The sequence below is a fragment of the Narcine bancroftii genome, chromosome 7 (assembly GCF_036971445.1).
Source record: "Narcine bancroftii isolate sNarBan1 chromosome 7, sNarBan1.hap1, whole genome shotgun sequence".
Lineage (NCBI taxonomy): Eukaryota > Metazoa > Chordata > Chondrichthyes > Torpediniformes > Narcinidae > Narcine > Narcine bancroftii.
This window is the reverse complement of record NC_091475.1, coordinates 39652631-39675363: the sequence shown is the minus strand read 5'-3', so window position 1 is coordinate 39675363 and position 22733 is coordinate 39652631. Positions and strand designations below refer to the sequence as shown.

At 42.9% G+C, this 22733-nt stretch overlaps 1 long non-coding RNA gene across 16 annotated transcripts in view; it reads right to left on the bottom strand.

The window, feature by feature from the left end:
• LOC138738794 (uncharacterized) overlaps nucleotides 1-22733 on the bottom strand; it is a 321374-nt gene that overhangs the window by 255552 nt on the left and 43089 nt on the right. The window lies entirely within an intron of this gene.

Below are 22733 nucleotides of genomic sequence, written 5' to 3'. Positions count from 1 at the left end.
CTCTCAGAAACCAACAAGAACTTTGCTGAGCGGTAACAATTTAAGTTAAAGCACCAGAGCCTAGTGAAGATAATAAATGTTAAATTCTGTGCACAGTAATGGAAAATTGCCTGATACCAGTGAACTTGGAGAAGTGAAAAGTGAATGACTGAACAGTGAAATAAAGAACTTTCATGAACACATACACATTACATACACGCGTGCTTAGAATTAGAAGGGGGGGGGGGTTAAGTTAATATTAACAAGTTAAATATTGAGCTTATTATTATATATGAAGAAAATTATAAACATTTTTGAGTTACCATTGTCTTGGTGAATTTCTTTTGGTTTTGGAGTCCTCTGGGCTCGTAACAAGTTATCAATTATGTTATGTTGCTATTTCTCAGAATCTTTTCATCTTTGTTGATTGTAACTAAAGAGTTCAAGACACTTATTTTTGGAATTTAGCCTTAAAGCACTTACAGTAGCAGTGTAAGTATTTATATGAGAAGGCCTGTATCTTATTTTCTCTAAAAAGTGATAGGGCACATGTTGACAATTATAAGCTCATTAGAATTACTGCAATAACAAACACATCAATAGAATTCATTATCAGGAGTCATAAGAAATAGGTGAAGGAGTAAGCCACCTGGCCTGTTAAGCCTTCTCCTCTATTCAATAAGATCATGGCTGATCTCTCTGTGGACTCAGCTCCACCTACCTATCTTTTCCCCATAATACCTAATTCCTTACTATCTATGTATTAAATATATTTACTGAGGCAACCTCTATTGCTTTTTGGGCAAAGGATTCCACAGATCCATTATCTCAGGGAAAAGCAGTTCTTCCATCACCATCTTAAATCTACTCCAAATCTTGATGCTATATCCCCAAGTTCTCATCTCACCTACTGGTGAAAACAACTTTCCTGCCTCTATCCTTTTTGTAACTTTGTATGTTTCTTTCAGTTCCCCTCTCAGTCTTCTGAATTCCTGTGGATACAGTCCCAAGCAGCTCTCCTCCAAGGCTAACACTTTCAATTCTGGAATTAGCCTGGTTAACCTGCTCTGCATTACCTCCAAATTCAGTATATGTTTTCTCAGGTAAGGAGATTCAAACTGAACTCAATACTCCAGGTGCAGCCTGACCAGTACCCTGCATAGTTGCAGAAGAACCCTCTTGCTCTTATATTCAAACCCTGTAGTAATGAAGGCCAACATTCCATTTGCCTCTTGATTACCTTTTGCACCTGCAAACCAACATTTCCATTCATGTACAAACATGATAAATAATAATTTGATCTTCTATTTTTCCTTCCAAAGTAGAAGATCTCACCAATATACTCTTGAATAATTGTACAATTGGAGTAGTCAATTGTACTCTTTCTGCCAGACTTTTCCCCACTCACTTAACCTATCTATATCTCCCTGCAGACTCTACACAATTTGCTTTTCCACTGAATTAAGAATCATCAGAAACTTAGACATTCTACACTCAGTCCCCTCTTCCAAATTTAACATACATTGTGATAGTCAAATTGAATATTATATCATGATACTACAGACAACATGAATTGATATGGGGAAATATCTACCTATCTAACCACATCTGGAAAGTAATGTAACTTATACTTCCTTAGTATAGCTTCTTCACATAATCTTGTGGGTCAAGAATTGTAGCAGGACAGCATGTCAGGGGCTTCTTTCAGTAAGGTTTCCTAGACATTTATAAATAATTGCTACAACCCCAGACACGATGATAATGGAAACTTTATACAACATTGGTTCGGTCAAAGTTGAGAGTACTACTTGGATTTCTGGTCATCATACTTTAGGAAGGATTTGATTATAGTAGAGAGGATGCAGAGGTAATTCACAAAGATGTTGCCTGGGTGCAATGTTTCAGTTATGAAGAGAAACTGGACAACTGGGTTTGCAGTTCTTACAGTGCAGGAGATTGAAGAGGACCTGAATGAAGTGTACAAAATTATGACTGGCATAAACAGGGTAGTGAGAAACTTTCATATGGTAAAAGTGTCCAAATCTGGAAAGCATAAGGGGTAGGAAGCTTGAAAGGGATCCGAGGGAAAATTTCCTTTACCCAGATAATGATCATAATCTGGAATGCACTGCCTGAGGGCATAGTGGAGATAAAGATCCTTGCTTTCAGAATCTATAAGAATACTGAATCCAAGATTATGGAAGGATGTGGAGCAAGTGACTCCAATGAGGTTGAAATAAATTAACACTTACTGTAAATATTCGTGCATAATGCGACCTCCCATTTTTATGGGGAAAATGGGGGAACAATTCGACCCCCTCCCCTCGCCCGCCGAGTCGCACTGGCGTCTCTCTCCCCCCTCGTCCACCCAATTCACCCTGCCGTCTCTCCCCCTCACCCACCTGAGTCGCGTTGCTGTCTCTCCCCCTGCCCACCTGAGTCACGCTGCCATCTCTCCCCCGCCCGCCTGAGTTGTGCTGCCATTTCTCTGCCTGCCCGAGTCACGCTGCCATCTCTCCCCCTGCCCCTCCAGTCACGCTGCCGTCAATGTAGGCAGCTGCTGATAATCTTAACTATCGTTAAACCTGGCAGAATTTTTTTTTTTTAATTATAACCTCGTGTATAATGCGACCCCCCCCCCCTCCCCCTTACTTTGGGCTCAAATTTTGGTACAAAACATTTTACATTATACTCAAATATTTAGAGTAGTCAGTATAGACATGGTAGGCAGTTGGATCAACTGTAACATTCCCATAGGTCTTCACACAGCCTCCAACTTCCAGACTGATGCTAACATGAATGTCATTTCATGTGCCTCCATGGACATCAATTTCAAGATTTACAGTAATTTCTCCTGTGATCTCGATATTAGCTTTGTCTGCTTTCTTGGTTTTCCACATCATTCACCTCAAAGTGCAATTTCTAATTTTGCCTCATTTGAATTGCATGCAGTCAACAAATGATTCTGACCAATTTCTCTTTCTGCATTTATCAAACAATTCTCATTTTTTATACCCTAATTATTTTTCCCAGATTCCATTTCTGTGTTACTGTTTGACTAGGTCAGCAGTTCCCAAACTGGGTTCCATGGAGAGGTGCAGGAGTTCCATTAAAGAAATAACTAAAAATTGTAATAACTTATTTTATTTAAATTTCTTTTTACCCATATGTTGAAATTCATGTTTCTGCAACGGCAGCAAACAATTGCCCCAATGCTAAAACAAAATGGCGTATTGAGGCCTGACGTCAGTAGCCCAGACATCAGGCCTCAAGCACAGGCACATGCTCTGGGCGCCATTTGAAGGGGGCACCACTGTCCTTGCCTCACCCTCCCAATATTGAACTCCTGAGATTATGCATAGGATCGAGGAGAAAACCTAGATCCTAGCGTAACTAATCAACTTGTCCAACTGCTTTTTCAACTATCAGAAGCAATTCTAATATCAGTAAGGGAAGGAAAGTCATATTCTCGCTCTTGCCTTGCGATCTGTAGCCCTTTCTGTTCCAACCAGGGGAAAGGGGAGGGAGTTATGCTCACTTCCAAAGTAACTTTACTTATCATGCCTTAGCTAGTGCGGGAGATAAGTAAATATCATATAATTCTATGATGAACTCCTGCTGTGCAACCCTCTGCTGAGATATTTTTGGCTAAATGGATAAATGAACTTGAAACACAGGGACTGATTTGTATGAACTGCATACGCCTCAGAAATAGATTTCAGAGGCAATAACTGCTTGCTGCACCTGCCTGCCCACTTTTAATGACTGATGCACAGCGAATCCCAGATCTCTTTGCATCTTCCCTTTTCCTAATTGGATACCATTAAGATAGTACTCAGCCCTCCCATTCTTTCCTCCAAAGTGGACAACCACACACTTATCCACATTATAATGCATCTTCCATGCATTTGCCTGCTCACCCAACCTGTCCAAATCACCCTGCACACTCTTAACAGCCTCTACACAGCTTACAATCCCACCCAGCTTCGTGTCGTCTGCAAACTTGGACATGCTGTTTTCTATTTCCTCATCTAAATCATTAATATATATCGTAAATAACTGGGGTCCCAGCACTGAGCCTTGTGGTACCCCACTAGTAACTGACTGCCATTCTGAAAAGTACCCGTTTATTCCTACTCTTTGCTTCCTATCTGTCAACCAATTCTCTATCCACCTCAATACCATATCCCCTTTACCGTGTGCCTTAAATTTGTATAGTAATCTCCTGTGTGGGACCTTATCAAAAGCCTTCTGAAAATCCAGGTAAATCACATCTACTGGTTCTCCCCTATCCACTCTACTAGTTACATCCTCAAAAAATTCAATAAGATTAGCCAGACACGACTTTCCCTTCATAAAACCACACTGGCTCTGATCAATGAATTCACCACTTTCCAGATGTGCCGCAATCACATCTTTAATAACTGACTCTAACATTTTCCCCACTACTGATGTCAAGCTAACCGGTTTATAATTCCCTGATTTCTCTTTCCCTCCCTTTTTAAAAAGTGGAGTTACATTAGCCACCCTCCAGTCCTCAGGAACTACTCCAGAATCTAAAGAGTTTTGAAAAATTATCAACAATGCATCCATTATTTCATGGGCTACTTCCTTTAGCACTCTGGGATGCAGACCATCTGGCCCTGGGGACTTGTCTGCCTTTAATCACTTCAATTTATCATAACTTACACTTATTTTCCTCAGTCCTTCTGTCACATTAGCCCCATGGTCCCCTATTATTTCCTGAAGATTATTCATATTTTCCCTAGTGAAGACCGAACTAAAGTAGTTATTTAATTGGTCTGCCATGTCCTTGTTCCCCATGACCAACCAATTCACCCGTTTCTGACTGCAAGGGACCCACATTTGTCTTTACTAGTCTCTTTCTCTTTACATATCTATAAAAATTTTTGCAGTCATTTTTATGTTCCCTGCCAACTTTCTCTCATAATCCCTTTTGCCTTTCCTGATTAATCTCTTTGTCTTCCTCTGTAGAACTTTGAATTTCTCCCAATCCTCTGGTATTCTGTCTTTCCTGGCTAGTCTATATGCTTCCTCTTTACACTTGATACTCTCTATGATTTCCCTTGTTATCCAAGGATGTACTACCCTCCTTGAGTTATTCTTTTTCCAAACCGCGATGAACAAATGCTGTATTTCATCCAGGTGATCCTTATATGCTTGCCATTGCCTTTCTACAGTTAATCCTTTAAGTAACATTTGCCAATCTAACTTAATCAATTCACATCTCATACCCTCAAAGTCACCTTTCTTTAAGTTCAGAACTTGAGTTACAGAATTAACCCTGTCACTTTCCATCCTAATGTAAAATTCCACCATATTGTGGTCACTCTTGCCCAAAGGGCTTCGCACAACAAGATTGTTAACTAAGCCTTCCTCATTACTCAGAACCCAGTCTAGAATGGCCTGTTCCCTCATTGGTTCTTCAACATACTGGGTTAGAAAATTATTCCGTATACCTTCTAAGAAATCATCCTCATCAGTACCCTTACCAATTTGATTTGTCCAGTCTATATGGAGATTAAAGTCACCCATTATAACTGCCTTGCCTTTGTTGCACGCATTTCCATTTTCCTGTATAATGCCATCCCTAACCTCTCTCTACTGTTAGATGGTCTATATACAACTCCCACTAATGACTTCTGCCCCCTTGTATTTTGCAGCTCGACCCACATTGATTCCATACCATTCAAGCTAACATCCTTCCTTTTTATTGCTTTTAACTCCTCTCTAACCAACAATGCTACCTCACCTCCTCTTCCTTTCTGTCTGTCCCTCCTGAATATTGAAAATCCATGAATGTTAAGCTCCCAGCCTTGGTCCCCTTGAAGCCATGTCTCTGTGATCCCAACTATATCATAGTCATTTACAGCTATCTGCACATTCAAATCATCCACCTTATTATGAATACTCCTTGCATTAAGACACAAGGCCTTCAAGCTTGTTTTTACCAGAGCCTTAACCCTATCACCATTATGCTGTAAAGTGGCCCTTTTACATTTTTGCCCTGAGGTTACCTGCCTGCCTCTTTTGCTTTTCACCCTCATATCTCCAACTTCTTCCCTCATGCTAAACCCCTCCGTCTCTCTACTCCTGATCCCATCCCCCTGCCACATTAGTTTAAACCTTTCTCAACAGCACTACCAAACACTCTCCCGAGGGCATTGATCCCGGCCCTGCCCAGATGGATACCGTCCTGTTTGAACTGATCCCATCTGCCCCAGAACCGATTCCAATGCCCCAAGAATCTGAACCCTTCCCACCTACATCACTGTTCAAGCCACATATTCATTCTTTCTATCCTGCAATTCCTACTCTGACTAGCTCGTGGAACTGGCAAAAATCCAGAGATTATTACTAGAGGTCCTACTCCTTAACTTCCTTCCAACTTCCCTGAATTTTGCTTGTAGGACCTCATCCTGGTTTTTTCCTATGTCGTAGGAGGTGGATCTATATTCAGTGTGGAGAGACAGCAAATGGCATCAGAATTTTGAGACCTTCTGTTCGGAACTGTAATGGGAGGGAATGGACCAGAATACTCCAGGGTCACATTTTTAAAGTGACACATGAAGTCAAGACCCAGCAAAACTGGAGCACATAAATTCTTAAGTACATTCAGTTTGAACTTATAGAATTACCTCTTCTGTAAAGATAAATGAACCATACAATGTTCTTCAATATTTACAGACTACAAATGGGATGTTAAATAAATACGATAATTAGCGGGATACACTTTGAGATTGAGATTTTGGACTGCCTCTGCATCTATGAAGCTCTAGTTGAGCCAGAGTCAATCAAGCATTTCAGTTTATGCCCGTTAACCCACGCCTTTGTTGTGGAATTGTTCAATTGGTGTAATATCTCCTGGTCCAATACCATCGCTACCCCCATTCAGATCCTCGTGAGATGGCGGGGGTCACAAGGTGCGGCAAGATGGCCGCCCTCCTCCTCCTACTGTTGTAGATTACGCAGAATTTGAATGACGGAAAGATAGCAGAGACCACACTGTGCAGCAAGATGGCTGCGCTCTCTCCTTGTTGGATGAAGATGGCACCAGTTTCAAAATGCAGCAGGATGCCCGCTGGGGTTTCCCATACACGGTCCCACAGGAAGGCCATGGGAGGCTGTGGGTTTGGGTTTGGGGCTCACCTCGTCAGCCTTTCAGGGGTCATGCACATGTTGGACCTCTCAGCACTCCTCCTCACCCTAAAGTTCCCCCTTACCACAACCGGAGCAGATGGACTCTTTAGCAGGACATCGAGTTCTTGGGTGCTGTTGCCAACCACAGAAGAAGCATCCCTTAGTGCCAGAGGCCACTGCCATCAGAGCCAATGCAGTGTTGCTCTGGGACCAGGCCCTCATGGAGGGTGCTGCCACCTTCCAAATTGTCAGCCCCCAATTGGGCCATGTCCAGCGACTTGGCCAGTAGTACATTGTCAGACAACACTGTGCTGCCCTTCTCCAACAACTGTTGCCGAATGTATTTGGACTGCACCCCAGTGATCAGAGTGTCCCAGATCTGCTCATCCTCTCATTCTCAGGCCGTGCTATCCTCATACCCATAGTCCTCATGAGTGCTTGTAAGATGAGGACACCAGGCCGCTGCTTCCATTGTGAGAGTTGATGCCGTGCTAGGACAATGTTTTGGGGCCTCATGTAGCAGGCCTTCAGTTTCTCAACAGCCACTGCATGTCGTACAGTCTCTGATGATTGGGAATCTTTTAGGTCTGACGCAAGAGTAGCGCTGACCTCTTTAGCTCATCCATTGAGAAGACCTCTTGCATAGCCGACAGGTACATTTGGAAGCACTCCAACCAGTATGCTTACTCTTCTGGGGCCTCCGGGGACAGAGGGTCAATGAGGTACATCGCAGGCTTCAACAGCTCTTCCATTCCATTCTTTATTGAATAAAATTGTAGCGCGGCAGAGAGCACTCAAGATCGGAGAGTACAACACACTTTTATTTAATAAGAATGGCACACAATGTCTGTGGGCTGAACTGGGGTTTTGGCATGGGTCCAGGGTTTATATCGGGATATGCGGGGGCTGGAGTCAGGGGAGGAGCATCACACCAGTGGTGAATTCCCAGTTCACTACACAGAATAAGGGCCAGCCTTGACAACAAGCTTGATGCCCTGCAAGTCCTCCTCATGAGCCACCAATCCCTGCTTGACCATGACCAGGGAGGCAAGCACCCTGATCAGGTTACCAAGCTGGAAGTTTTCAGCTTCCCTGAGTAACCTTTCCTTCTCGAGGAAGTGAGGTAGATGGCATCGTGGCAGCGAGGGATGGTTGCAGGGGGTGAAGGGTTGAAGTAAGTTTTGTAAACAGTGGGGGGCAATTTCAGTGCTTGCCATAGGCACTATTTTCCCAAGATATGCCACTGGCCTCAAGATGCTATTTTCAACCAATGAGTGTGACAGAGTACATAGAAATATTTTTGGGAGATAAATTGGGAAAGGTTTGTTAGAGTAGGTCACATACAAACACTTTAAAACAGATCTTATTTAAAATACTGGAGCTCTGCCCCATGCTAGATATATTGGGGCCTCACAGTTTTTGCAAGAGCTTTGAAGAGTGCTCAAGAGAATTCACTAATTGATTGTTGTTTACAAAATGCAACAGATGAAGGATCTTGCTGGAGCCGCAATTGTCTGGAAGAGGGCTTGCTGTTCTAAGGGGATTTTGCAAGCAGAGAGAATCAAACAAGTTTTTTCTCAGAAAGGGAGAGAGAGAGATAGAGATCACTTGTACAGTGTTACAATCAGAAGTAGCTGGGACTGGAACAGGACAAGCTGGCAAACTTATGGAAAGCCCTTTTGAAAGACGGCCTGGTCAAAGCCCTTGTGGTTCATGTAAGAGGAGAGGACTAGCTGTCTAATGATTCACTTGGAATAAGGGAAACAAAAAGAAACTCTGTGGTGACCTGAAAGAAAGAGGTTATCATCTGGAGAACTCTGAAGGCGCTGATTAAAAAGGAATCAGTTGTGGATGTCATCATACAACAAATCTCTCTGTGAAAATCGACAAGAATCTTCCTGAGTGGTAACCATTTACCCTTCAAGCACCAAAGCCTGGTGAACTTTATAAATGTTAAATTCTGTACACAGTATAAGAATTACCTGCAACCAGTGAACTTGGAGGAGTGAGATTGGACTGTGAACCAAATAACTTTTCTGAACTTACACACACATTACATACACATGCGCTTAGAATTAGAAAGGGGTTAAGTAAGTTAATAGTGATAAGTTAAAATTTGATCCTATTTTCATGTTTAAAGATAATTAAAAGTGACTTTTGTTTAAGTAACCATTTGTCTTGGTGAATATCTATTGCTGCTGGGTTTTGGGGTCCTCTGGGCTCGTAACATGAGACTCATTTGGCACAAGGCTGGTCTCATTTTAAAATTTAAACTGAAAGATATTCCATGTGTGCAATACTGTACTAAGAATCATGGATTGATGGCTTAAAAAAGAACATAGGAGATAGGATCATTCATTTGAAGAAAGTACTGAGGTTAGACAGGCCTGGGGGTGGGGAGCGAGGGGCACTGGGGATAGCCCGGGCCCATGGCGGGGCATGGTCAGGGGGTCTTACCAAAGCTCAGCCTAGGTTCTAGGTGGGTAAATCTACTACTGGTGAGTTTATTTACTTTTTTATATGTTTTATATTTATTTATGTTTATGTATAGACCAGGTATTTTAAACTGTAAATGACGATTGGGGTTCTGTGATTTCAAAGAGCTAAAACGTTTGGGAAGCTTTGGTCTATCCTTATCTTCTCACCTGCAAAGAATTATCTGCCTTTTTGTCTCATTTTCACATGTCATTGCTGGCCTATTCTCTCTCTTCCAAGTTAGATTGCAATAAGGTTAACTTCACCTTGAGCCTGCAATTCATTAGCATTTCATTTGGAATATAATCAGTGCTGGGGTGGGGTGTAATTCTGAATTTCAGGAGGAAGAATGTAATGCTATTCTTTGAGAACCAGTTGATCAGTTGCTTCGTAAGAGCTTCCTTTATAGCACAGACTTCCACTTCTCCATTTTGATAGGATGATATGGGGAAGTAAATCTATATCATATTCTGCTGCTATGCATAAAATATTCAAGCTGAATGGATTGAAATTATGATCTATTGGCCTCAGTAAGCCATGTAAATGTGTGTAAAAGCATTGACTACAGTTCTATGATTTTCCTATAGTGATGCAGGATCTTATCAGTCATTTGCCATCCACATCAAGTCACTATCCATCAAGATTATTAGTTCTGTTTGATTACTGTCAGGGAGTTGCAAGCCTTTTCCACATCTAAATGGGTGTCCATGACAGCTAAACCTAGAATCCTGAGAAGATCCAAAGATGTTAACTATGTCCCCAATATCTTGGTTTTATTCTTGCAGAGTAAATGAAACTGTAGACGGCAGTTTTTGTATATGCTGTTGGGCATGAAATTTGTCCAAAATACACCTCTGGACTACTCTGTGGATAACCATTTATTTCCCTTTCTTGACATAACCTTGTCTATACACAGTTCTTGTCTTCCATGGTGGAAGAGCTTGATTGTTTCAATAACTCAGAAAAATTAACCTGCTCCATCATCTAGAGTACATCCGAATACTTGTAAATGCATGGCATTTCCTCTGCCACTACTAGGAAGTCAATATTAAAAATATGTAGTTTAAACATTTTGCCAAATTTGCCTTTGTTTCTTAAAAGGGAAGTTCTGAGAGAACAGCAGGAGTGGCATTCTGCTTCAATGTTGTACTTATGCTGCTAGAGCAATATACTGTAGCTCATCTCTCTACATTGATCCAGCCATTGTGAGGTGGCTGTCTTGAAAATTATGAGATATCACCATGAAGGATAGTTCTAATAAGAATTAGCAAAAATGAGTAATTGACAAAGTGATCATCACTACTCCATTTTGGTTGCACAGAGATTTTTTTCTCCCCACTTGCAACTACAAATAAGAAACATATGCAACTGGATTTGTGATTTGTATCTGTGTGATAAATGAGATATCCAATAGTGTAGTTAGAGACAGAGGCATCCCAAGCCATTCTTGGTGCCCTACTTATGTCAGAACATACTAGAATAATACACTGCCAAAACATCTTGTACACACGTTACTAATTTTTATCCCCTAACAGGGTTCTTTTTTTTTCATTAGTTGATGAAAAGGTATCAATGTTGTAAGCAAAGCCTATTAGGAACTGGTGTAGTATAGCAACATGTTGAGGAAGGAGTGATGTTTTATAACACTGACCCCTTGACATTCAATAACCCTCCAATTTTATTGATGGGTCTCAATACTTGTTCAGCTACCTTGAGACTTAACTTTAAACAAAAAAAAAGACATTTACTCAGTTTTAATTTGACATTGTTTCTTTTGAAGGTTTCAAAATACTTCCTCAGGTCCTTAATATTCCTTTGGTCACTTCAGTGGTAGTGATAGATGGATGGAAGGAAGAAACAACAGGCACATCACATGAGGATGTCATTTCATTTAAAGTCCACTTATTTATTGTCACCTTTACTTCAATGTAGAACACCCAACTATGCATCTTCATGAACACGTTTCCTTGGCATTTGAATTCTCATAGTCTGTATTTAGTGTGTTTTGCCTGTCTTTGCAGACCAGTGATATGTGACCTGGTGATTTTTTATATTATGGTGAAAACATTGAGCTAATCTGAATGGACAAAATGTCCTGACATTGGTGTCTGAAAGGGAAATTATCTAATTTAAATTTACCCTAATAACAATAGCACATTTTAACAAATCTGCCCCTTGATGCCCAGGTCCAATTAATCATTATTGCATTCACTGCAATTGTTACAATGTGCTCATGCATATCTGCATCTTGGCCCTACAGACTTTGTTCAAGTTTTAAAAACTATTTGCAAAGCTATTGCAATTTGGCACACATTTTCCAAAAGCAACCTCTAATGCCTTTAAGTCTGAATGTATTCCTTGGCAAAGAGCACATACTAATCAACCTCATAACACACAGGCTAGAAACAAGTCAAAGTTTCAACAGCATAACCAATTCTTTAATTCAACAATGAAATTACTCATCATTACCCAAGAGTCTAGACTACCTGTAGAGAAGACCACTAAATTCAATACACTCCTCCATACTGGAGAATGAAACAATTTACAGAGCATTACTGTTATGTTCAGTGGTTAGGTGCAGCTGAGCTTCCAGATGTCTGTCACTTCAATTTTCCATCCAACTCCTACTCTGAACTCTCTCTCTGTAGCCCCTTTCACATTTGCATCCCACTAAATTGGCCATTCAGTGTCCTGGGATAGGAATGTGGGTTTGGCTTTTCACACTTGACCACTTCTAACTGGGACACTGAATGCTTTCACACTTGCAAGGAGCCATCCTAGGGTTAGGATTGTTCTGACTTCTACTGGTGACTTCATGACACATCAAGTGATGGTGGACCTGCCCTAAATCCTGATCAATGTATTATGATCTTATATTTGAACAAAATTAAACAACGTGGGAAAGTTGGTAGCACTATCATGTATAATTTATAAATACCATGGGAAAAAGCGATGGTGGACCTGCCCTCCCAGAAGTCCACGTGGCAGAGAAAGGGCTGTATGCCTGGCTGCATTGATGGAGCATTCATAGAGGGGTTTCTCTGCCGCACAGCATTCTGGAAAGTCAGGTCTGGCATTGCTTTTTTTCCCCCACGGTCTATAAATTGTGCACTATAGCGCTATCAATGTTCCCACGCTGTATAAATATTGTCCGCTTGTAGTGAACTGGGATTCACTGGTAGTGTGTTGTGCTGATGGCTGGCTCCACCTCCCAGCTCTGCCCCCATCTGCTCACATACAACCCTGGTTTCCCGCCTAAACTCAGATCCCTTCTGAAGACTACTGTGAGAAAAATGTTTGTTCTCCCTCCAGTCGTGAGAGCTTTTATTCGCACTACAATTTTATTAGCTTAATCCCTAAATGTTGGAAACGCTACTCAAGCCTGGTAAGCTGCTGATGGACCCACTGTACCCCGACATGGCTGAGGAGTTCACGTACTGGCTATACGGCTTCCAGGCCTACCTGAACGCGACCAGAGATGACTTCCACACTGATGAACTCAGGAGGTCCGCACTCATTTCGAGGGTAGGAAAGGGTATACGGTCATCAGGGACTGCACTACATATGATTCTGTTATCGAGGCATTGAAGGCTCGGTACCTGAAGTTGTAAAATGAGGTCCTAGCAAGGAACCAACTCACTCTACATCGCCAACGGCCAGGAGAAACCATCGATGGCTACCTGCTGGATTTGTGGACGCTTGCCAAGAAGTGCAGGTACGAAGTGGCTACAGGCCACATTTGTGAAGAACTGATCCGTAACACTCTAGTTGCGGGGGTCCACTCGAAGTACATGATGCAGCAACTACTCAAGTCAGGTAAGAAGGTCCTGGCTAGCATGTTGACTAGCCAAATCATTGGAACAGGCCAAGCTCAAGAACGACGACCTCAAAGCCAGCGAGTTCGCTCACCCAGGTGACCCCTTCCAAGGACCGGATGCTCCCACTACCCCAGCCCTAACAGCTGCCACTTCCCATGCTAGGAAGTGCTTTTTCTGCAGCAAGAGTCAGCATCCCCAATCTTGTTGCCCAGCTAAAGACAGTGTGTTCCAGCTGTGGAAAGAAAGGGCATTGGGCGAGGGTTTGCCACGCGAGGGGAAGCCCACGGCGTGCACCAGTCACGGATCCGATTCCAGCCCAAGCTGTCTTCCCCGAATTCACCTGAACCCACTTGCTGCACTACACACCGACAGAGGGTGGCAGTGAGGAAACGGTGCAAAAATGCTCGAAGGTGTGAGAGATGGGAAAATTGACCTAAAATTATGAACATGGAAGAAACTAAAGTTCATCAGTAAAATGGCTGAAACCAGTTCAAACAGGATAAGTTTGGGGCTTAGGATGCAGGAAAGCAGAGTCAGCACGATTAACATAAGAATCTTCTATCCTTTGTGACAAGACCATAGGACTAAGATAAGGAATGGTAAGGTACAATAGAATGTAGGAAGTTGAGGTAGTCTGGATCAGATAAGGGTCTCCTAGCCCTGGACAGAAGTACCAAGTCATACATTTCTAATTAGCTAACCATACACAGATTTATACATATGAAATTAGCCAACCCTAGATAGAATGAGTCAACTCTGCATATTAAGAGACTGTAGCCCAGAGAATCAGGAAGGTGTGAATAAGGACAATGACATGATTGGGGCACCCACAGGATACCCCCTGGTCCTCCAAGTGTACTGAAACTGCACGTAGGCAGGAAGAATTACCTATGCCAAACCCATCCAGGGGGCAGAAGAATGTAAGGGGGAGGGCATTCTGATACTGAAATTGACTGTATAAAAGTTGGGTGAGCCCCAGTATGTGTGTGTATTCCCAGGGTAAGGGAAAGCACCCAACTTTGCATTGTTGTAGTAATAAATGTTCTTTGTTCTCAATTTTTGTCTCGAGCAATTTCTTTAAAGGTACTTTAATTCCTAACAAATGGGGGCTCGTCCGGGATCACACTCCCTCCACTGACAGAGTACCCCGACGACGAGAGTAGGTGCACCCCGGCTGATTCAGCTGGACTCACGGGCGACGGGTGGCTGGTCAGTGGAAGAAGCGAGTGATATCCGAGAAGAGGCATTGAGAACAAACGGCGGAAGGACGCGCGCTAGAGCAGTACTGCCAGAACTCGGTAAGAGTATTTTACTTGTTCCTAAGTATGGGAATAGCGGGCAGTAGAGATGAGAGTCCTGACACAGGACGTGACCACCAGATAGCTACGTACAGCCCGCTTGGGATGATGTTATCTGAGTGGGGCACAGGAAAGACCCGCGGTAAAGACAAACTGACGACGGTCAGGTATTGTTGTAATGAATGGGTGGGATACCCGGTTAAAGGGAGCTCCGTGTACTGGCCAAAATTCGGATCCGAGGATGAATGGATGTGTGAAGCTTTGAACTTATGGCTCTATCAAAACCAGCCAGACAATGTTGAGAGCAGGGAATATGCAGCCTGCTGGCTCAAGGGATCCATTGAACAGCTGGTTTTGAATGAGAAAGAATCCAGGGATAAGAGAGAGGAGGAACCTCTTGTCCCTGAATCACAGGGTTGGGATGTGTTACATTCCCTCCCTGCACCCTATGTTCCTCCTATGCCGGCTCCTATCTTTCCTTCCCCTCCTATGACCTACCCTTCTGCACCTTCCCCACCTCCCCCACCACTAGAGAAGAGAGAAGAGAGCAGGAGTGGTATGATAACTTGCTCACAAAGCACTCGATTACCACCTCTGTTGGCAGGAGAGAGAGGTAACTTTAATTCAGAACAGCGTGAGACTCTTCAGGAAGAAAGGGCAGAACCCTTTGATTCATTTCCCAGGGAGCAGGAACCCAGACCTAATAAGCTAGAAACCAATTGGATGAGACCACTGTGGGAAGTTCCCATGGGAGAGGGTCTCGGTTTCGTAAATGTGCCCCTGACCAGTACTGAAGTGTGTAACTTTAAGAAAGAACTGACCTCCCTGATAGAAGATCCCCAGGGATGTGCTGAACAGTTAGACCAATTTTTGGGACCAAATATATATACAATATGGGGGTCTCGACATAGAATCCCCAGCAGGGGAACAATTGGTACTAACAGGTTTTGTTACCAACTCAGCCCCAGACATTAAGAGAAAATTACAAAAGACAGAAAATTGGCATGAGCAGGGAATAACCCAGCTTCTACAGATCACACAAAAAGCATTTGTCCAGACATCTGAGGATAAGCAGAAAGCAAAGGCTAACATTTTGATGCAAGCAGTTAAAGGAATAGTAGATGAGTAACATGAAAAAAGGCAGGGACTGTGTGCCAGCTCCTGAATGTTGGGAGAAGTGCAGGGAGTGGGAGAGTAGAGACCAGAGATAATTTCATAAATCACGACTTCCCACTTCAGTCACTGACCAATATTGATTAAAATTCATGCTAAAAATTAAATGTCATAAATGATCGTTTTTCAATACTGTAGAATTAGCGAATTTAACTACCAGTTAATTCCAATTTATGAAATAAATTGTATTTAAATGTGATTTTGCACAGGGAGTACCTGAGAGTTGAGTGATGTTATAACATTTGCAGGGAGAAATGTTTGCGCAAATAGGGTGAGTTCTATACATCTTAACTTTAAGTGTATGTGAGATAAAGAAAGGATCTGATGTGTAAAGTGGCTGGATCAGCCAGTTGAAGGGGGAGTGTGCATGTCCCTTTAAGTGCACTGTGGCACTTGAAATTGAGGCTTCAGGCTCTTGTCTTGCAGTTAGAGGTATGGAGCCCTATCAACACATTTAATACATTTCTTCTACACATTCAGCAGTCAAGGTCCGTGAGTTTAAAGATCACCCACCTCTGGAGAATAAAGATACCTCTGGGGATTCCTATGGGGATTCCTATAAGTTTAATCATTCATTTCTCTGGTGCATTTTCCTCTGGAGTGAAATTAATGCCTCAGCACAATTTCTCTGTATTGCCGCTGTTATTTAATTCATGATAACTTTCCCCATTCATCAGGTTTATATTTAAATCCGGTAGTGCGGAAGTTACATTGTAAATGATCACGGAGGTAACCCTGCGCAAGTGGATTCAGCTTAATGGAGAAATAAACCTGCGAACTGGTCTATGGTGCTGTGTGAGTACTGCAATAGGTGGAATATGATTTAAATTGGTGGCATCGTTCAGAACAATTGGGTGCATAAGAATAATAATATCATTAAGAACTCACAGATCTTGTACCAGATGCTATTCAGTACATCTTGACTTAAGGACTGGAGAAATTGGTATGTTAGAATGAGATTGGCATGGCACCAATATTTCTTGATTCAATAATGACTCCACAAGCTCCAGGATTCATGCAGCAGAACTTTTAAGTGGAATATAATAGAAACTAGCCTGTACTTAAATTATTGTGTGTGCAATCTTCATAAGAACATCTTTTAACTTTTTTTGGTGCCTGTTTTACAGACTGTTTTAAATAAGGCCAGCTCCTGTGAGCTGTGGCACAAGGCATTTTACTTAAGGCAGAACTAAAGGTTGAATATGTTTCAAGTTCTCTTGCAGGGGCTCTTGTGCTGCAATGTCTGTTATGTACTCACTCTAACAAATTGGAGGGTTGTGCCCCATACAGACAAGCAGCTCCAACTGCATTTTAATAAGGTCTAACATATTCAAAACCCATGCAAATATGGTTTGTGTTTCATTTTACAATTTTTACACTAACACAAAGGAAAGTCAGATTGTTATTCATTTTATTAAAATCTAGTGATTGGTTATATGTAAAAGCATGGCAAGAGGATCAACTAAAACCTGCCTGGGATGGTCCCTTCTGTGTACTTTTAATTACAGACACCGCAGTAAGAACAAGAGAGAAAGGCTGGACCCACATTCAAAGAATTAAACCAGCTTCTGAACCACAACATCACGACACACAGATTCAAACCTCAACCTGTCGTGCAGTTCCTCATCCATCAGACCTGAAACTTACACTGCGCCGTGACAAAGTGCCGTAATGTTACTCGTTTTTTTTGGTTTATTCAGTTATTTTTGTATTTTATTGCTGTTTTCAATGAGCTTTACATTTATTGTGGTTTATTCAGTTTTTGCTGTATTTTATTGCTGTTTTCAATGAGCTTTACAGTTATGGTGGTTTATTCAGTTATTGTTGTATTTTATTGCTGTTTTCAATGAGCTTTACATTTATTGTGGTTTATTCAGTTTTTGTTGTTTTTTATTGCTGTTTTCAATGAGCTTTACAGTTATGGTGGTTTATTCAGTTATTGTTGTATTTTTTGCTGCTTACAATGGGTCTTACTTTCATTGTTGTTTATTCATTTTTTGGAATATTGTTCGTTAATGTTTTAAGTCCCCCCCTGGAATAGGGGCAGCAGAGGTTACAATTGGGCTCCTTTAGAATGTAGACAGGGCATAGATTTAATGTATAGTCATAGTGGGATACAAGGGATTCCAATACGGACCAGGGGAATTAAACAGCTTTAGTGGAGTACATCTAATTTGTATCATAGCCTACACAGGTATTAAAGACAGGAGTTTTGAAGCGATAGCACAAAGGACATGGTGGGACAAAGACAGACAGAATGGTAGTCAGCATTGTACATGTAACAGAGAGAGAGAGAGTTAACACATATGCTAATGTACACAGACAGGCTGCAACTCACAAGTTCAATGATACATATGCTAATGTTAGCAGACAAGCTGCAACACACAGTTAAATCACAAGAAACAATCCCCCCCCAGCTTGGTCACTTTTCATCATCCCGTGAAGGGGAGCACCAGTTTCCAACAACGTGAGCTGCTTGACACTTTAATATCAGGCTCCAAACAGCCTTCGGAGATCGGTGGCCCTAGAGTTCGGGGCTGAAGAGGACATCAGATACTAGCCACAATTCAACGGAACCGCCTGACTACTGCTACTCGTTCGCTGCTGAAGGCAGCGCTTCTCATAGACTGCTACTCGTTCGCTGCTGAAGGCAGCGCTTCTCATAGACTGCTACTCGTTCGCTGCTGAAGGCAGCGCCTCTCACAGACTTCGTCGGGACAACACTTACAAAGGTCGTGTGCTTCAAAGACACTGCTTCAATATTTCAACGTATGGGATGGACTAGACTCTTTACTGAGAACTGGAGCCTGATACTCCAAACCCTAATAAGCAGCTGGACTCACTCCCCTGACCTTCATGGTGCTCCCCTACCTAAAGACTTTACACAGACATTACAATTCGGTTATTGACCAGCTGGGTAAAACTACACCTTACACTTGAAAGATCAGTATTACTGATCTAAAAGAAAAGTGAGGAGAGGGGGGGGGGGGGGGGGGGATCAGTCACACTGACACTAGTAACCAAAGATCAGTAACACTGATCATGGTGAAAGATCAGTATTACTGATCTAAAAGAAAAGTGAGGATTGTGAGAGATGGGAAAATTGACCTAAAATTATGAACATGGAAGAAACTAAAGTTCATCAGTAAAATGGCTGAAACCAGTTCAAACAGGATAAGTTTGGGGCTTAGGATGCAGGAAAGCAGAGTCAGCACGATTAACATAAGAATCTTCTATCCTTTGTGACAAGACCATAGGACTAAGATAAGGAATGGTAAGGTACAATAGAATGTAGGAAGTTGAGGTAGTCTGGATCAGATAAGGGTCTCCTAGCCCTGGACAGAAGTACCAAGTCATACATTTCTAATTAGCTAACCATACACAGATTTATACATATGAAATTAGCCAACCCTAGATAGAATGAGTCAACTCTGCATATTAAGAGACTGTAGCCCAGAGAATCAGGAAGGTGTGAATAAGGACAATGACATGATGGGGCACCCACAGGATACCCCCTGGTCCTCCAAGTGTACTGAAACTGCACGTAGGCAGGAAGAATTACCTATGCCAAACCCATCCAGGGGGCAGAAGAATGTAAGGGGGAGGGCATTCTGATACTGAAATTGACTGTATAAAAGTTGGGTGAGCCCCAGTATGTGTGTGTATTCCCAGGGTAAGGGGAAGCACCCAACTTTGCATTGTTGTAGTAATAAATGTTCTTTGTTCTCAATTTTTGTCTCGAGCAATTTCTTTAAAGGTACTTTAATTCCTAACAAAGGTCATATTGCCATGACCCAAATTCAAACTCAGCACCATCAATGTCAGAGGAGGAAGAAGGGCAGCCAGCTTGCCGTGCCACAAGGTCAACACCATCTTATCCACGCAAGGCAACCCAGGATGATGGTGGTGTAATGAGTATGGAGTCTCCAGGGTTCTAGCCTCGATGGTTCTGGATCAGGACAGACCTCAGCAGCTCAGCAACTCCATAGTGACTGCGAAGGTAAAAGGACATTCCACTAAATGCCTAATCGACACAGGCTCTACTGAAAGCTTAATAGACGCACGGACTGTGCAAAAGTACAACCTAAAGATGTATACTTCCAATTATTGCATATTCCTTGCATCTAATTCGCATTCTATGTGTATTCAATAACACTGTATAGTACATCTGTCATTTGAAAGGGGGGGAATTCTGTAAGATTTGCCTGTATGTACTTGATGAACTGTGTGCTCTGGTGTTGTTGGGTCTGGACTTCCAGTGTTACCTTAAAAGAGTAATGTTTCAGGACAGAGGGCCCCTAAATCAGAACCCACATGCAGCCTCTCCACATTGAATATTGATCCCCCCCACACCTCACTTCCGGAATCTGTCCTCGGACTGCAGACCTGTTGCTACCAAGAGCAGGAAGTACAGCACAGCAGACCAAGATTTCATAAAGTCTGCTTGACGGAGGTATCATCGAACCTAGCACCAGCTTATGGAAAGCGCAAGTGATAGTGGTAAAAGGGGAAAACAAGTCCAGGCTAGTAATTGACTATAGCCAAACTATTAATCGGTACACACTCCTAGACGCAAACCCCTTCCCTTGAATTTGGGACATGGTGAATGATGTTGCGCAGTATCGGGTCTATTTGACCATCGACCTGAAAGCTGCTTATCACCAGCTGCCAATCCATTCCGAGCATTGTCCATATATGGCATTTGAGGCTAATGGTCATCTCTATCAATTCTGTAGGGTCCCTTTCAGTATCACTAATGGGGTTTCTATCTTCCAGAGGCAGCTGGACAGAATGGTGGATGAGTATGGGTTTAAGGCTACCTTCCCCTATCTCAATAACTTCACCATCTATGACCATACCCTGGAAGATCATGATTCCAACCTCCATAGCTTTCTCCATGCAGCGAAAGCCCTGAACCTCACTTATAATTCTTATGAGTGAGTGTTCAGGACTAAATGTCTGACTATCCTTGGCTACGTGGTGGAGAATGGCATCATTGGCTCCGATCCCAATAGGATGCACCCGTTAGAGCTCCCCATTCCCAGGACAACAAAGGCCTGGGGTTTTTCCTCATATTACGCCCAGTGGATCCCTCAATATGCTGATAAAGTTCACCCTCTTAAAAGCCACTAATTTCCCCCTCTTGGCTGAAGCCCAAACGACTTTTAACTACCTCCAGAATCACATTGCAAACGCTACCATGCATACGATGGATGAAAATGTACCTTTCCAAGTGGAAAGTGATGCTTCGGACGTAGCCCTGGCCGCTACCCTCAACCAGGCAGGCAGGCCAGTTGCATTTTTTTCCCCATGGACATTACAAGGCCACGAGGTCCAGAACCCATATGTGGAAAAGGAGGTTAAGCCATTGTAGAAGCCGTGAGGCTGGCTGGTAGGAAATTTACACTCCTCACTGACCAGCATTCTGTCACATTCATGTTTAATAATGTCAAGAGGGCCAAATCAAAACTGACAAAATTGCTAGGTGGAGAATCGAACTCTCCATCTACAATTATGACATTGCCTATCGACCAGGAGCCCTTAATGATCCTCCAGATGCCTTATCCGGAAGAAGCTGTCCCTCTGTACACACCGGCCAACTGAGGTCTCTGCATCCAAGGGTTATTTTGTCAAGGCAAGCAATGTGCCCTACTTCATGGAAGACGTCAGGGAGATGACCAAGTCTTGCCAGGTCTGCACAGAGTGCAAACTGCATTTCTACCGCCCTCCAAAGGCGCACCTGATCAAGTCATCCAAGCCCTTTGAACGGCTCAGTTTCAATTTTAAGGGACCTCTCCCCTCCATGAATAGGAACACTTTCTTCCTCTCCATCATTGATGAGTACCCTTCTTCCCGTTCCCCATTCCATGTCCAGACATGCCCACTTTGTCAGTCATAAAAGCCCTGGATTTCATTTTTGCCCTGTTCGGGTATCACAGCTATATTTATAGCAACCGGGGCTCATCCTTTATGAGTGACGAGCTACGTCAGTACCTGCTGGTAAAGGGCATTGCTTCCAGCAAGACTACTAGCTACAACCCTCAGGGAACAGGCAGGCTGAAAAGAACGCCACGGTCTGGAAGGCTGTCAAACTGACCATGAAGTCAAAAGGCCTTCCAGATTCACACTGGCAGAAAGTCCTTCCTATGGCACTCCATTCTATCCGGTCACTACTATGTAGTGTGACCAACTCTACTCCTCACGAGCACCTATTCAATTTTGAAAGAAGGTCGGCATTGGGAACTACACTCCCAACCTGGCTCACCACTGCTGTTCCCTCTTTCTCAGGATGCACATGAGGAGAAGCAAGACCGAACCCCTGGTGGAAAGGGTGAAACTGCTCCACGCCAATCCCACGTACGCCTATGTGGAGTACCCAGATGGCAGAGACAACATAGTTTCCTTCAGGGACCTGGCACCTGCCAGAACAGAGGTTCCATTGCCTCAAATGCCCTGCGAGCCATGGAACTCATTCCTGCCACCCCCAGACAGGGCCTCAGGGATCCAGTTCAGGAGGAAAGTGCATCTCCCTTCACCATTGAGCGGAGACCCAGCCTGCCTCTCCTCCCTCACAAGGGGACCAGGAGGTCCAAGGTGTCCAAGGCCCCCCGGTGCTAAGACGCTCCACCAGGATCTCCAGACCCCTGGACTGCTTCAATCTGCAAATTTGAAAATAACTATTTTTTAACCATTTTTTTTCTGAACCCATGCTCTATGTCTTAATTCACAGACCCTAAATTCTGCAGGAAGGGGTGAATGCATTGAACTGGGATTCACTGGTAGTGTGTTATGATGATGGCTCTGCCCCCATCTGCTCACATATAACCTG